This window comes from Myodes glareolus, chromosome 14 (assembly GCF_982192425.1).
Source record: "Myodes glareolus chromosome 14, mMyoGla1.1, whole genome shotgun sequence".
Taxonomy (NCBI): Eukaryota; Metazoa; Chordata; class Mammalia; order Rodentia; family Cricetidae; genus Myodes; species Myodes glareolus.
Window position 1 is genome coordinate 77921930 of NC_142039.1, and position 11232 is coordinate 77933161.

Here is an 11232-nt window from a genome sequence, read left to right on the forward strand (position 1 = left end):
GACCACCCTGAATCCATGTTATCAGCATGCAACATTCTCTCTCTCTCTCTCTCTCTCTCTCTCTCTCTCTCTCTCTCTCTCTCTCTCTCCTTCCCTCTCTCCTTCCCCTCCCCCCCTTTTCTTCTCTCATCTCAGGCTGGCCTGGAACTCACTATGACCCTTCTATGACCTTCAACTTCTGATCCTCCTGCCTCCATTTCCCGAGTGCTGGGATCCCAGGCCTGTGCCACCACCATGCCAGGTTTATGTGGTGCTGGGAATAAAACCAGGATTTTGTTCATATTAGGCAAGTACACTACTAACTGAGTCACATCCCTAGTGTGTGGCTTCTCTCTCTCTCTCTCTCTCTCTCTCTCTCTCTCTCTCTCTCTCTCTCTCACACACACACACACACACACACACACACACACACAAAATTAAATCCTATTTTGGGGAACTATCAGAATACAATATGTACAATATGATGAATGATGAGAAAAGTTAAACTCATGGGCATCCATCCAGTGACTGGAAACGTCACATACACACACAAAGAGAGAGAGAGAGGAAGAGAGAGAGAGAGAGAGAGAGAGAGAGAGAGAGAGAGAGAGAGAGAGAGAGAAAATCTGGTTGCCAGAACTCCACAAAGCTAGGTCTCTTCGCCAAGGAAAGGCCGTGGCCCCCAGACCTGCAGATCACTTTGGGAAGCAGGAGTTGAGGGCATACAGGGACACAGGGCTCGGGGACTGAGCGACTACAACAGAAGCTGCTGCCTGTGCCTGGTTGCTGTCCGCAGCCTCCCCTCTCCTTACAGCATCTGCGGCAGAGACAGCCCCTCTTCATCTCCTGTGAACTCTAGGAAGGTCTGGCTGAGCCGTGGCTTGTTTATCTTTGCCTGGAATCCGAAGAGTTTATCTCCCACCATTGATCTCCCTGGTAGGTTTGTTTGTGTTTTTATACAAACACAGTCCATCTGCTTTGATAGTTGTCCTCTGGGAGTCTTTTTTGTCTGTCGCTAATGTCATCCTCCATAGCTAGCTAAACACAGAAGGACTGGATCCTTGCAGCAACTTAAAACCAGCAGACATCTCCCCAAGAGCATGGGGATGTCACAGCCAGAGGGAACCTCTGTGTGGCCAGAGCACAGTCTGCTCCTCTCTAACATGCTATTGTCTTCCCCTAACTCTGGGTCCCTTCAACTCTGCCGTTCACTTAATAGTCTGGGAACAGCTCCACTCCTCTATGTAGGTCAGAGCTTCAGTTCTCAGGGCTCCCAGCTGACTTAAGGATGTCAACAATGAATCTTTCTATTTGTCAAGCATCTTCAGTGTGTGTGTGTGTGTGTGTGTGTGTGTGTGTGTGTGTGTGGTGTGTGTGATTTGTGTGCAGTATGTGTGCATGTTCATGTGTGTTTACATGTACAGGCATGTGCATTTCTACATGTATACATATGGGTGGGGAGGCCCAGAGGCCGATGTCAAGTACCTTCCTTTAACAGGATCTATCACATTTTTAGACAGATCTTTCACTGAACCTACAGCTCACTCACTGTCTGGCCCAGGAGCTCCAGTATGCTTTAAATTAACTCAGTCTGTTCCAGGCTAGACAGACGGGCACAGATGTATTTCAGGTAAAAAGGTATTTAAATGCTGAATGCTACCATAGGGATTCAGTTCTGAATCTCAACTGGAGGACCATCCTGGGAAGCAAAAGGGATTTAGTTCCTAGAAGGGACGGGTGCTCTAAGAGAAAACATAGCATTGCTACAGGCTTGTGTGTGGTTTGGGTAGCAATAGTCTGGGTTGCTGCATGTCAGAAGGCAATATCAGCCCCGAAGAAGTGGGCACAACTCAACATTGCCGCCCTCCAAAGCCTAAACGTTTAGGGACCTCAACTCAGACAAACCAGGATTTGCAGCTTTCATGCTGAAAAGAACTCCAAGACTCACTGGCACAGTGAAGCAGAGTTGGAAGTTTTGTTAAGGATATTTTAGGAGAATCATTCTTTCCTAAGAATGTGACAGCTAGTAGGTTTCCCATGCTCCAGGGGATGCCCCTGCTCCTACCCCATTCGCATGTGAGCAACAGTAACTAAAACTGAACCAAATGGGTGATTTGGTGGGGGAGAAAAGACATGAAGTTGGGAGGGTTTTCCATGGGAGACATGAAGAAGTTGGAGGGGTAAATGAAGGGTAGGTGTGATCATAGGGAAGGGGAAGTGGAGGGAGGGTAGGTGTGATCATACAGAGGGGAAGTGGAGGGAAGGTAGGTGTGATCATACAGAGGGGAAGTGGAGGGAGGGTAGGTGTGATCAGATGTCACTGTATACATGTATGAAATCCTCAAAAGTAAATGGATTTTTTTTTTACCAATAGAAAGATTACTGTGAAGACTCAGCGGTTGAATCCAACTCTTTCTACGTAGTACACCCTGCTTCACCCTGCACCACGAATGACTGGTTGTGGCCCAGGATGTATGGCTGATTTCTGCTTCTTCCAGGTGACTGGGCTTGTCTGAGAGCGCTTAGTCTTTACTGCTTGTGTACTTTTGGGAGGCAGGGTCCAAGAGAATCTAGTCAGCGTCAGGGATTTCCTGAAGCTATTTTAAGTTTTTGACTTTCTATATTTTTTTATTTTCAGTTTTTGAGACAGAATTTCTCTATAAAACAGTCCTGACTGTTCTGGAACTCGCTTTGTAGACCAGGCTGACCTCGAACTCACGCCAGCCAGCACCCGGCTTGACTTCCTATCAGTGGAGCACCCATGTAGGATGGCATGTTCCATTTCAATTCTTCTGTTCCATTACTGTGTAAGTGTTTTGACTTACAATCTCCTGTTATTTCATTTTCCCTTTGTATCCTGTGTCTTAAGGAGGGAGGGCTTTGACCTCAGAGGAAACTGTTACCCAACAGAACCCTCCCCTTTTCTGCTTTCAGCCCCTCTCATGTGACCCCTTTGCTCTCTCCCAATTTCATGGCCTCTTATTCTTTCATTGTTCTATATTCCCAAACACATAACTATGGCCTCCTGGAGGAAGATGTTCACTGTGGCTCATGGTTTATGAAGGAGTACAGCCCAGAGGGGCCGTAGGTGGGAAAGTCTGGAGGCTGGAACACAACACAGATGATCACACTGAATCGATGTGAGAAGCAAAACTGTGAATCCTAGTGCCCATCTTATGCCCAAGTTTTGCCCTTTTATCCAGTCTGGGACTCTAGCCTGTGGAAAGGAGCCACCCACATTCCCTTCTCGAATAACCTTTCTGGAAGCACCCTTACAGACATTCCACAGGCATGTCTAGTGCGTGACCAAATGTAGGGAAGCTGATGGGGGAGATTAGCCATCACACCTCTTTTTCTTTTATTGAAAATAGATTCTTTTCTCACATAATATGCTATTACACTTCCCCCTCTCTTTATTCCTCCCATCTTCTCTGCACCTCTCCTCTCATCCAAATCCATACCCTTTCTGTCTCTCATTAGAAAACAAACAGGCTTCTAAGGGATAATAATAGAATAGAATAATATAATACAATGTAACAAAATGAAGCAAAAACTAACACAACAGAATAGAAGAAAACAAATGAGCCGAAATAAAAGGCCCTTGAAATAGATATAGATGCAGAGAGCCACTCATTTGCACACTAAAGAATCCTTTAAAACATTAAACTGGAAGTCATAAAATATATGCAAAGGACCTTTAAGGTAAAAAGAGAGAAAATAGATAGATAGATAGATAGATAGATAGATAGATAGATAGATAGATAGATAGATAGATAGATAGATAGATTCCCTAGTGCTGGGATTAAAGGCAGGGGATCCCAAGTGCTAGGATCACCTCTGTGTGAGCTCTGTTACTCTTTTAGATAGATTCAATCTCGTGTAACCCAGTTTTAGACAGTTACAATCTCATGTAACTAATAGAGATCCCTTTGCCTCTGTCTCCAAATCCTGTGATTAAAATGTGAGCCACCACTCCCTGGGCTCTAGTGGCTTAACTCTGCGCTCTGATCTTCAGTCAAGCTTTATTTGTTAAAACATAAAGTGACACCACAGATGGGGGCTTGTATTCACTTCTCCTTTCAACACTAGGACCCCATGTGGTATAGACTGGGGGAGACCTGTGCAGGCCTAGGAATGGTTCATCTGTGCATCAATCCTTTTAATTTAGAAGGACTTCTTTCCTTGGTGTCTTCCATGTCCTCTGATTCTTACAGTCCTTCTGCCTCCTTTTCCTAGGGTTCCCTGAGGGGAGGGACTTGATGGAGACTTCCCATTCAGGATTGACTATTCTAATGTCTCTCACTCTCTGCACAATGTCTGCTGTGGGTCTTTGTATTTGTTCTCATCCGCTGCAGGAGGAAGCTTCTCTACTGATGGCCCAACAAGGCACTGACCTATGAGTATAGCAGAATGTCATTAGCAGTCATTTTATTTCTGCTTTTTTGTTTTGTTTTGTCTTAGAAGAGTAGTGTTTGGTTTTACCATAGGTCCATGGCCAACCTAGTCTCAGGTTTTTGGCCACCCAAGCAGTATCAGGCATGGGTTCCATATTGAGGAGTAGGCCTTAAGTCAAACCAGATACTGGTTGGTTATTCACACAAGCTTTGTGCTACCCTTGCACTAGCAAATCTTGCAGGTGTGACACCATTGTAGATCCAAGCATTTATGGCGGGGTTGGTGTTTAGGTTTCTCCTTAGGTGACATTCATAGCGCCTTCCTGTAACAAAGTCCATGGGGTGAAGGCACTATAGGCACCAGTTCAGCCTCTCCGTGTTCAATGAGCTGTGTAGGTGTTGTCTGAATCAATGGGGCCTTTCTATCATTTTGTGGAGAGCAACCTATAGTCTTGGGAACAGCCCGAGTTATTTGGGGGTTCCCATAGGACCCTTTTGGCCAACAACTCAATTATATATAACCCAATCCCAGTACTGAAAGCATAATTTGGTGACAAGAGATGTTCAGTTGGGGTTCTATGTCCCTCATTATTTGGTGATCACCTTCCTATGTATTTTAGGAAGCTTCTATTGTATTAAGTTTCTATGGTGCCCCTCAAATGATCCTTAATTTTAGCTGTCTCTCCCCATATTTCTTCTCTCGCCCCCTTCTTCCCTCCTCCTCCACTTGATCCTCCCATCTCAGTATCCTTCCCATCCATTAACAACTATCTATTATGTTTCCTAATGAGAACTATCCGTCCCCTCCACCCCTGTCCCTTACTCTATGCCTAACCTCTGTGGGTATATGGATTGTAGCCTGCTTATCAAAGACTTAACAGTTCGTATCCGCATATAAGAGAACACATACTATATTCGTCTTTCTGGGTCTGGGCTACCTCACTCAAGATGATTTTTTTTTTCTAGTTCCATCAACTTAACTGTGAACTTTATGATTTCAAAATTTTAATGACTGAATGATAATACCCCATCAAGTAAATGTACTGAATGCATTTTCTTTATCCATCCTTCTATTGAGGGACATCTAGGTTGTTTCCAATTTCTGGCTATTATGAATAGAACAGCAGTGAACATGGTTGTGCAAGTGCCATCACAGCTTCTAATGAATAATCTCAAAACTTATATATATATATATATATATGTATATATATATATATATATATCAAGAAACACCACCTGGGGCTGGAGAGATGGCTCAGTGAATAAGAACACCTGCTGCTGTTCCAGAGGACCAGAGCAGAGTCCCTGCACATACACACACACACACACACACACACACACACACACACCATGACTCCCTGTAATTCCAACTCTAGGGGACCCAACACCCTCTTCTGGTCTCCTCAGGCACTCCACACAAATAATAATATAATAATAAATATTTTAAAAAGAAAGACTCTTTCAATGGAGATCAAAGGACGAGGGAGGTGAGGTATGTTAGAGTGTGACCCTGGTGACACAGCCCCAGCATGTGTGATGTGTAAAAGCTGACCGCAGCTCTAGGACGTGTCTAGGACGAGTCTCCTGATGCAGTATCACCCACAGTCCCATGTATCAACTGCTGCTACAGCTCCTGCAAGTGTGCTCCTATCAACACATCCATAGGTTGTTTGTCTCCTACTTGCTGGTGAAACCTTGCCCTCAGGGATAGCAGTTCTCCTGGAGAGGACTCAGCGCTTGCTGTAAGGCGTTCCTGGAGTTCAGAGTGACTCAAGAGGAGAGGTTAAGGACAGTAATTTTTCTCTGTGCCTTTCAGCCAGTGAGTAGACACAAACTAACAGCAGAGGTACCAGGGATGAAAGATTCTGCTTTTAGTCATGCTCTGAGGATGAGGAGTTGGACTTCTTTTGCAAAAGCAGCTGCCTCTTTCACTCTTTTCCTCCAACCCGTAGCAGCCATCATTCTGCTTTCTGTCTGCAAGAATTGCATGATTGATGCCAAAAGAGACGGCACAGAGGTGACGAGCACTGACTGCTCTTCCAGAGGTCCTGAGTTCCATTCCCAGCAACCACACAGTAGTTCACAAACATCTATAATGAGACCTGATACCCTCTTCTGGCCTGCAGGGGTAAGTGCAGATAGAACACTGTATGCAAAATAAATAAATAGATACCTTTTTTTTTAAGAAATTGCATGATTCTAGGTTTTGGTAGAACTGAAATTAGAGAATGCTTGTCTTTCTCTTTGGCTCACCAAGCAGCTCCAGATAAAGACACAGAGATGTATTATTAGTTATGAATGCTCATCCTTTTCTTATGTTTGTCCCACTAGCTCTTATAACTTAATTTAACCCATTTCTCTTCATCTATGTTTTGCCTCAGGGCTGTTTACCTTTCTTTCATTCTGTGTGTCCTGCTTTTCCTGCTTCTCTCATGGCTGGCTGGCTGGCTGGCTGCTGCTGCATGGCTGGCCCCAGGTGTTTCCCGCTCCTTCTCCCTCCTTCTCACTTCCTCTCCTAGCCTAGATTCCTCCTTCTACTTACTCTCTCTTCCCACCAATCCTTCCTATCCCTCTCCTGCCTAACTATTGACTGTTCCCCTTTTTATTAGACCAATCAGGTGTCTTAGGCAGGCAGAGCAACATATCTTTACATCACTAAACAAATGCAACATAAACAAATATAACACACCTTTAAATAGTTAAAGTAATATTTCACAACATAAACAAATGTAACACATCTTTACATAGTTAAAGTAATATTCTGCAACATTTGCCAGTTTGTCCTTTTGGCTTGTTTCACCTAATAATCACATCCCTAAGTTTCTTCTGTGTTGAGGCATGTGTTGGAAATTACTTCTCTTGAAGACTCTCGCTTTATCCATTCAGCAAGCTGTTGATGGACATTTGGGTTGCCTCTGCCTTAGTATTTTTTTTTTTAATGCTACTGTAAATATGGGTTTGCAGATACTGAAACAGGTGCTTAGAAGCTGTGTCATGGTGCACTGTGTCAGAAACACAGGTGGGTACATTGTGTCTTTCTGTGCTGTATAACAGCGAGTTCACAAGCTGCATTAGTCTCACTGATTGCAATTTGCCGAACAGTTCCGAGCTTGCAAGGGAAGCAGATTCTTCAGTTCTGTCTTCATTACTGATGTTAATTCTGAGACCACTCGTTACACAACACATGTTGACTATCTCTAGATGCATATCTAGGTTGCAGGATGGCTACAGAGGGCTAAGGAGACCATAAGCAGAGTTCATGTAGCTCAGAGTGGCTGTGTGAAGGTTGAAGAGGGAGGCTGGCTTAAGATGCAGAGATTAGTGAACCAGGAGCTGGTTGCAGAGTTAAGGCAAGTGACAGGATCAGAGTTTAGCTGAGTCTTTTGTCCTAAAAACTCCAGTTACTGTAGCTCTTTGTTGTGTCCCAATTACCTCTGAATTGAAGCATTCCATTCTGGAGGATGATTAAGACTCAGAAAGGAAGCAACTTGAGTGTTAGCAAATTGCTGAGCAGTGGCCCCTCCCCAAACTTATATAAACAGCAAGGACTGCTAGAGAGACTTTCTGACTGCTCTCCCTGCCTGTGGAGCCATGCTGAGAGCTCCACAGAGCCCTCCTCAGCTTTCACAAGATGTCTTTCAGGCTGAGGTGGGCTTTTCAGTAAAGCAGCTGGCTTTGAGTCATTCATGCTCCTGTGGGTAACCCTAATTAGGTAGCAGTACTCTGGAGTTCTGGGCAGGGTTCTGCAGAATGTTGGATACGCTTTGAATCAGTATCCAGTGTGCGGTCCTGTTTCTGCTACAGCCAGGATCCACAGATTCAGGAATCAAGGGCTGGAACTGGAACTGGTTTACTCACTACTGCCCCTAGTGACCCACTAGGGAAATTCCTGGTTCTTATTCCTACCATCTGAAGTTCTGCTGGCTTAAAAGTCTCAGTCTCAGAGGTGGGAACACTCCTGCAAGGAGACAACAAACAATCCCTTGAACTGGAAGCTCAGGTCTCGACTACCAGGGAACATTGGGTTGCTTCTCCACAGCGGTGGTAAAGATTATGTCTGGAGTGCAGGAGATCCTTTAGAGTATCTCTTGGTGCTACCATGCCCTGTGTTTAAAGTCAATGGAACTTGTTGAGGGTAGGGGAAACACAGAATGCATCACAAAGAAAGGTGGATATAAATATCAACCAAGGTTGCAGGACCAGTTGCAGAAACAAAGGTTAAAACTGACACACATGCTTCTGTCATGTTTTGATATGAAAGTGTTTGTGCATACGTAGACATACACTAAACACACTCTTCATTATGTAATGTAACATGATTGAGGTAACATCATTGGTTATTATCGCATTTAAGTTATGAGGCACAGAAAGACTAAGCATCCCTCAGGGGAATTACCACCCATTCCATAATGCACTTTCAGTTGTACGTGGAATAGTTATATCACATTGGCAAAATGCTGACCTGGCTACTGTTTTCATTTGGAAATTAAGGATGACATAACGAGGTGTGACTGTGTGTCGGGTTGACAGAGGAGGACCCATGATGGCTAATATCGGTCGTCAAATTACATCTGAGATCAACTAAAACCTAAGCTGCTGGGCACACCTGTGAGGAATTTTCTTCATCGTATTATTCTGAAGCAGGAAGACCCAACCTAAATCTGGCCCACACCTTCTAATGGCTGCCCACATAAAGGATGTCAGAGAAGGAGTCTTTGGGTTCTGCCTGTTTGTCCTCACTCTCGCTAGCAATCCATCCATCCTGCTGCTGAGACGTTCATCCAGTGGTGTTAGACCCTACTTCTTTGGGATTTCAAGGTAGACGGGAGACCAGTAGCTCTCTAGACATCCCCCAGGCTTCCTGTGTCAGACTGTGACTGCTGAGACATCCAAGCTCATAGCCTGAACCACTACCGGATTCTCGGCCTCCCGGTCTGAGACAGTTATTGTTGGACTACCCATGCTGCATCTGTAAGGCAGTCTAATAAATCCTTTTAAAAACATTATGCTTATTCATTCCATCAGTTTTGTTCCTGTAGAGAGCGTGGCTAATGCCAACACCCTTGCTAGCTCCTACTATTCCTGTCCCAACCTGTGCTGGGCTGGAGCCCAGGGACCTCTCGGTTGTATTTGCTCTCTCTTCTGAGGCAGGGTCCTAATCATCTTCCTGTCATGTTCCCGCAACCTCACACTATTTCTTTATTCTTCAGGTACCTCCTGGCTCTACTTCAGTCAGACAAATTATTCTTATCAGTCATACCCTCTTTCACTGTCTTCCCCTTTCTGGAGATTGCTATCTTCTCTGGACATGCCATCTCTACCAAAGGTTCAACCACTATGGACTACCTGGAGTCACTATTCTCTGGCTCTGGCTGGTCAAATAAACTTAGTCTTTATTTAGATGAGTCTATCCCAAGAAAGCTATGCTCTTCTTGGATGGACTCAGTTCTCACAGGGGCCTGAACACCAATTCCAGTCATGTCTGAAGCAGGACCCGTGTCAAGCACCACCTGCTGGAGAACTGGACACCCACCCTGACGCCCTTAGATACGTCTCTACTTCACAAAATTCACCGAGGTTCCATCAAGTCACACCATTTTGAAAGGACGATAGTGCCTCTCTGGCCACCTTCCCCTTTTAGTCTCTCTCCTATCTATGTCTGCGAGGTCTGTGACCACTTCTCCCGAGAAGTGGCCTGAGTGACCAGCTTTGCGGAGATGTGGACACTGTTACACCGAGCCAGAAGCAAGCACCTCTGTGAAGCATGAGATGCTTAAGGACCGGGTTCGCCGTGCCCTCGGACCTCAGCCCCCTGCCCCCCTCAGTCGTCCAGTGTTGAGACAAGTCAACTTGAAGCTGGATAATAAATGAATTCCAGCTTGCGTCTTGGCAGGATTTGTTTTGCTTGAGGGAAGTTGTTTATGCTAACGGGTCCCCCCTCTGCATAGTTCGATTTATATTAAACAGAGTCTTGTCCATCATCTGGATAGTGCTGTAAACAAGATAATCTTTGTCTACCAGGAACGAGCCTGATGCCAATAACTTTAAATAAACACAAGCACCAGTTTTGTATTTACATTGTCTGAGGTAACCGCTGGCAAGAGCTGCTAATGGCGCCATCGCCCTCTCCCTGGCTAAGGTAGTGTCGGCTTTCGGGCTGACCTTGTTCATGGAGGACTAGCTCTAGGGGGTGGGGGTTGGAGATCTTATGCTGAGCAGCTGAGTGCTACACCCAGGGCTGCATTCTTTTGTGTGGCTTTAGCATTTTAAAATTCCACTTAAATATCATGACCCCTTTTTGTGCTGGGGAGAAATGGGGCATGGTTTGGAGTGGGGGGAGGGTCGTTATTAGACACAGGAAATCAAATCTCAAGTTTGAGCTATGAATGCCTTCAAGGGCCAGGCTCTAGGTACAAGTGGGCTCCAAGGATTGTATTATTAATGAGTCCCTGACTCAGCTCTGTGGAAGGGATCAGTAGACTGGCTTGCATTCCAGTTGGAGAAAACGTGGAATTTTTGCAGAAGTCTGGGTATCTTTGCAAGTCTGGATCAACAGAGAAGCCACAGTCACTAAGTCCTCTTCATGCAGTGATAACTGATCTTTGTGGGATAATAAAGAAAAAAAGCCTTTTCTTTTTCTCCCGGCCTATCTTCATTGCAAAGACAGTAAGAGCCAGCTCTACTGAGTGTGTCAAGACAGTAAGAGCCAGCTCTGCTGAGTGTGCAAAGACAGTAAGATCCAGCTCTACTGAGTGTGAGAGTCACACTCACACCTCTACTCTGAAACAGACTGGAAATATCATTTTGTGACAGCATGTGGCCAGGTAACCAGGCTGCCTTAGAAACCCTGCCCTTCTCT

The 11232-nt window shown here is 45.0% G+C and overlaps 2 long non-coding RNA genes across 2 annotated transcripts; both read left to right on the forward strand.

Moving 5' to 3' along the window:
- The first annotated feature begins 568 nt into the window (after window positions 1–568).
- On the forward strand, window positions 569–3101 carry LOC148119935 (uncharacterized). The gene is made up of 3 exons (XR_015734955.1): window positions 569–915; window positions 2354–2477; window positions 2618–3101. It is a non-coding gene; the product is annotated as an uncharacterized LOC148119935 (long non-coding RNA).
- A 3228-nt stretch (window positions 3102–6329) lies between these two features.
- Window positions 6330–10449, forward strand: LOC146892140 (uncharacterized). Its single transcript, XR_015005262.2, has 2 exons — window positions 6330–6501; window positions 8865–10449. It is a non-coding gene; the product is annotated as an uncharacterized LOC146892140 (long non-coding RNA).
- The last annotated feature ends 783 nt before the right edge of the window (window positions 10450–11232 follow it).